Consider the following 5,643-nt stretch of genomic DNA (forward strand, 5'->3'; position numbering starts at 1 on the left):
GATAGAGTGGATCGTGCCACAGGTTATGACAGAGATGGCAGAATTATGAAATGATTATTTGGATCTGGTATTTACGAGGGAGACAGAACAGGTAGACAGGACATTGACTGGAGATGAGTAGTTAGGTAAGTGCATTTAAAATAAAAATTGGGGATGGTGGAATAAAGTAAACAAACTCAGGATAAAATCCTTGATGCAGATGGGATGCATTCACATGTTTGAAAAGGATATAGGAGAGAGATAGCTAGGGCATTACTACTCACATTTAATAACTCATTTGAAAAAGACATTGGATAATCAATGTAATCCCTATATTTCAGAAAGGGGGCAGACTTGTCCAGGGTATTATAAACCAGTCAGCTGTGGTAGAAAAAATAATGGAGACTTTAATAAAGAAAAGGATAGAAGAAAACCTAGAAATAGATTTCAAAGGGGAAAATCTTGCTCGACCAACCTTCTTGATTTTTTTGAGTGGGCATCAGGGACAATGGTAATGTACAGATGCAATTTACCTGGATTTTAAGAAAACCATCGATAAGATGCCTCACAAATTGGCTAAAAGAGAGAATGGGGAGTCAAGAGACAAGTTGCAGAATGAATCACTGCAACAAATTACAAGAGAACATTAATAAACGAGCTGCATGGGTAATTAATCAGCAAATGAAGTTGAACACAGATAAATATGAGGCAGTACATTGTGCAGGAAGAATAGGGCACCTTGGAAGGTGCAAGTCTCAGTGGAGTAGAGAAACAAAAGGATCCTGGACTACAATAATCATCACCAAAAACTACACCACAGGTCAGCAAGATTGTTAAAAAGCAAACCAAGCACTAGGTTTTATTTCTAGAGGAATAGAATTGTGAAGTTACACTAAAGCTGTGTCAAACCTTGGTTAGACCACACTGAGTAATGCATGCAGTATTTATTATAAAACAGATTATAGGAAGAATATAGAGGCACTGGAGAGGTTGCAGAGCAGACTTACAAGGGTGATAAGCAGAAACACCTGGACATACACATCAGGAAAGGACTGATAGGCTGGGTCTCTTTTCTCTTGGGAAAAGGCGGCCAAGGTGGGGACTAATTGAGATCTTGAAAACGGTGCAAGCTTTTTACACTCACCACCACCACTCCCTCCGACTCTTGCGGGGAAGAGAATAACGAGCAGCCATCAATATAAGATAGTCACCAAGAAATCTAATAGGGAATTCAGAAAGATCTTGTTTACCAAGAGAGTGGTGAGAATATGGAACTCGCTACCACAGGGTATTTAAAGGGAAGCTAGACAAGCAGATGAGGGAGAAGGGAATAGATGTTTCCAATGATAGATTTAGATCAGAAAAGATGGGAGGCGATGCGAGTGGAACACAAACACCAGCATCAACTGGTTGGGATGAGGTATAGTTAGAACATTCCAGACCATAGGGCCCAGTCAGTTGAAGACTTGGCTATGGTTTGTTAATTTAAACATTGGTGCTATTTATTGCACCCATTACAAAAAACTGACACTTGGCAGGAATGTACTTCTGTATATTACCTTTCAATGGATTACACATTAAAACTGTACCATCTGGCAGACATGATGTACCCACAAACTCGGACTATAGGCCTCACTCGCTGGGTCAGTAGAACATGTGATTGCAAATACAATATAGAAGGAGCTTTCCCCGTTGTAACAATCCATTACAAAGCTCAAGGGGTTGTAATAGACTATCACAAACTCCTTACTCCCCCTCACACCCCCATCCCTCCGCCGTCCCCCCTCCACCTCGCCCGTCTTCCCCCTCCCCCTCCAAACCCCCTAAACCCGCCGTCCTCCCCACCCACTGCTCCCCCCTCCCCCCCATCCTCTCCATTTCCCCGACCCCGCTTCCTCCTTACCCCAGTCTTCGCTGCTCAGCAGGTTCTCGGGAAAGAAGCGACTCTCCAGCTCGCTCACCAAATCCGTTACCATGGCGTCCGCGCTTCCACAGGGTGAACAATAACAACACGAGTCAAAACTTTCAACCATAAAAGCTCCCGACTATAAAATCAGGCGTCAATAGCTTCCAAAGGCTATAATTCCCGACTCAAGAACCCAGCGGTGCCACATTCTTGGACAGCCCGTAATTCCAAGTCCGACCGAGGCCCCAATCCGGGAAAACCGCCTCCCTCAAACTGAGTGTCAGCCGCTCCACCGATCCGCTAACCATTAGTCGGAAACCCGCCTCCTTCACTATGTGTGACAGGCGATGCGCCAATCCGCTACCCCATCCCTCGGAAACCCGCCTACTTCGCTATGCGTGACAGGCGCTACCACCACAACAAAAACAGAATTACCTGGAAAAACTCAGCAGGTCTGGCAGCATCGGCGGAGAAGAAATCAGTTAACGTTTCGAGCCTTCATGGCCCTTCGGCAGAACTGGAGCATAGTTAGAAGAAAGGAGAAATATAAATTGGTTTGGGGGGGGGGGGGGGGGGAGTGACACATTGAGGGTGTGGTGTGATGATTGTGGAGATGAGCAAATAATCAAAAGATGTCACAGACAAAAGGGTCAGAGACGTGTTGAAGGTGGTGGTCTTTGTCTGAGAAAAGTGCTAATTAAGAATGGAAGACAGGATATTCAAAGTACAGCTCTAGTGGGGGTGGGGTGGAAAGACTAGAGGTTTTAGTTTTAGATTTAAAAATAATGGAAATAGGTGGGGAAAGAAGAATCTATATAAATTATTGAAAAAAAAGCGGGGGGGGGGGGTGGAAAGAAACGGGGTGGGGATGGGGAGAGGGGGAGTTTAAGATCTAAAGTTGTTGAATTCAATATTCAGCCCGGAGGGCTGTAAAGTGCCTAGTCAGAAGATGAGGTGCTGTTCGTCCAGTTTGCGTTGGGCTTCACTGGAACAATGCAGCAAGCCAAGGACAGACATGTTGGCAAGAGAACAGGGTGGAGTGTTAAAATGGCAAGCGACAGGGAGGTTTGGGTCTTTCTTGCGGACAGACCGCAGGTGTTCCGCAAAACGGTCGCCCAGTTTGCGTTTGGTCTCTCCAATGTAGAGGAGACCGCATTGGGAGCAACGAATGCAGTAGACTAAGTTAGGGGAAATGCAAGTGAAATGCTGCTTCACTTGAAAGGAGTGTTTGGGCCCTTGGACGGTGAGGAGAGAAGAAGTGAAGGGGCAGGTGTTGCATCTTCTGCGTGGGCATGGGGAGGTGCCATAAGTGGGGGTTGAGGAGTAGGGGGTGATGGAGGAGTGGACCAGGGTGTCCCGGAGGGAACGATCCCTACGGAATGCCGTCAAGGGGGGTGAAGGGAAGATGTGTTTGGTGGTGGCATCATGCTGGAGTTGGCGGAAATGGCGGAGGATGATCCTTTGAATGCGGAGGCTGGTGGGGTGATAAGTGAGGACAAGGGGGGATCCTATCATGTTTCTGGGGAGGAGGAGAAGGCGTGAGGGAGGATGCGCGGGATATGGGCCGGACACGGTTGAGGGCCCCGTCAATGACCGTGGATGGAAAACCTCGGTTAAGGAAGAAGGAGGACATGTCAGAGGAGCTGTTTTTGAAGGTAGCGTCATCAGAACAGATGCGACGGAGGCGAAGGAACTGAGAGAATGGGATGGAGTCCTTACAGGAAGCGGGGTGTGAGGAGCTGTAGTCGAGGTAGCTGTGGGAGTCGGTAGGCTTGTAATGGATATTGGTGGACAGTCTATCATCAGAAATTGAGACAGAGAGGTCAAGGAAGGGAAGAGAAGTGTCAGAGATGGACCATGTGAAGATGATGGAGGGGTGGAGATTGGAAGCAAAATTAATAAATTTTTCCAGGTCCCGACGGGAGCATGAAGCAGCACCGAAGTAATCATCGATGTACCGGAGAAAGAGTTGTGGGAGGGGGCCGGAGTAGGACTGGAACAAGGAATGTTCCACATACCCCATAAAGAGACAGGCATAGCTGGGGCCCATGCGGGTACCCATAGCCACACCTTTTATTTGGAGGAAGTGAGAGGAGTTAAAGGATAAATTGTTCAGTGTGAGAACAAGTTCAGCCAGACGGAGGAGAGTAGTGGTGGATGGGGATTGTTGGGGCCTCTGTTCAAGAAAGAAGCTAAGGGCCCTCAGACCATCCTGGTGGGGGATGGAGGTGTAGAGGGATTGGACATCCATGGTGAAGAGGAAGCGGTTGGGGCCAGGGAACTGGAAATTGTTGATGTGACGTAAGGTGTCAGAGGAATCACAGATATAGGTGGGAAGGGACAGGACAAGGGGAGAGAGAAGGGAGTCAAGATAACGAGAAATGAGTTCCGTGGGGCAGGAACAGGCTGACACGATCGGTCTGCCAGGACAGTTCTGTTTGTGGATTTTGGGTAGGAGGTAGAAGCGGGCCGTCCGAGGTTGGGCGACTATCAAGTTGGAAGCTGTGGGAGGAAGATCTCCGGAGGAGATGAGGTCAATGACAGTCCTGGAAACAATGGCTTGATGTTCTGTGGTGGGGTCATGGTCCAGGGAGAGGTAGGAGGAAACGTCTGTGAGTTGACGCTCAGCCTCCGCGAGGTAGAGGTCAATACGCAAGACAACAACAGTACCGGGTTTCCGGTAAATGGGGAAACCGATTGGCCGTCGTGCCTCTCACTCAGGGTGATGGAGGCGCGTCTCCGGGGACGGTGGAAGTGCATTGGCCTCAATGCCTGTCACTCAGATTTATTGAGGCGGGTTTCCTTGAAACTAGAAGAGCATTGGTCGCAGTGAAGAGTTGTTCCGGGTAATGGTGAAGTCGATTGGTGGCGCTACCACCAATCGACTTCACCATTACCCGGAACAACTCTTCACTGCGACCAATGCTCTTCTAGTTTCAAGGAAACCCGCCTCAATAAATCTGAGTGACAGGCATTGAGGCCAATGCACTTCCACCGTCCCCGGAGACGCGCCTCCATCACCCTGAGTGAGAGGCACGACGGCCAATCGGTTTCCCCATTTACCGGAAAGCCGATTCCCCCCGCCCCCCCCCCACCTTTGTCGTTCTCTGAGTCATATGCTCATGGACCAAGCGGCTTCCCAACTGCCCGAAGACCCGCCTCCCTCAGTTTGAGTGACAGGCGGAGCCACCAAACTGCTTCCCAATTCCACGGAAGCCCCGTGTCTATCAGTCTCAGTAACGGGAATACCAACCAATCCCCTTTCCGCGGAAACCCGCCTCGCTCACTGAGTGACAGTTGCGCTGGCGAATCGGCTTCCTCATTCCCCGGAAACCCGCCTCCCTTTCTAACGACAGGCGCTCCGCCCAATCCCCTTCCCAATGCCGCAGAAAGCTCGCCTCCCACCCTCTGAGTGACAGGTGATGTTGTTTAAAAATCATTCTGATAATGGACAGAATTCCAGGTCCGGTTTTTCCTGACAGGAACAGGAGAAGTTGCTGGTATTTCGTATGGATTCCAGATGGGATTGATGTGGATGCAGTGAATTGGGGCTAAGGTGAGTAAATGGAGTTGAGGTGCAGATCAGTCATAAAGTCATGAAGTCCCAGAGTAAACTTCAGTCCCATTTCCAGACAACTATCTCTCCATTTACTCCAGCCGGAGGCTCTTAAAATCACCCTGATGAATCTGGAATGGACGCTGGAAGGATCTAGACTCTGGAGCAATTTGTAAATAAAACAAACAACATGTTTAGTTTC

General features: G+C 48.8%; 1 long non-coding RNA gene across 1 annotated transcript in view; it reads right to left on the minus strand.

Annotated features, from left to right (window-relative positions):
- The window catches only part of LOC144695676 (uncharacterized), a 306,135-nt gene that overhangs the window by 79,367 nt on the left and 221,125 nt on the right, over positions 1-5,643 (minus strand). Inside the window, exon 2 of the long non-coding RNA XR_013579988.1 lies at positions 1,883-2,069. This is a non-coding gene — a long non-coding RNA (uncharacterized LOC144695676). The remainder of the gene's footprint in view (positions 1-1,882; positions 2,070-5,643) is intronic.

This window comes from Cetorhinus maximus, chromosome 21 (genome assembly GCF_964194155.1).
Source record: "Cetorhinus maximus chromosome 21, sCetMax3.hap1.1, whole genome shotgun sequence".
Taxonomy (NCBI): Eukaryota; Metazoa; Chordata; class Chondrichthyes; order Lamniformes; family Cetorhinidae; genus Cetorhinus; species Cetorhinus maximus.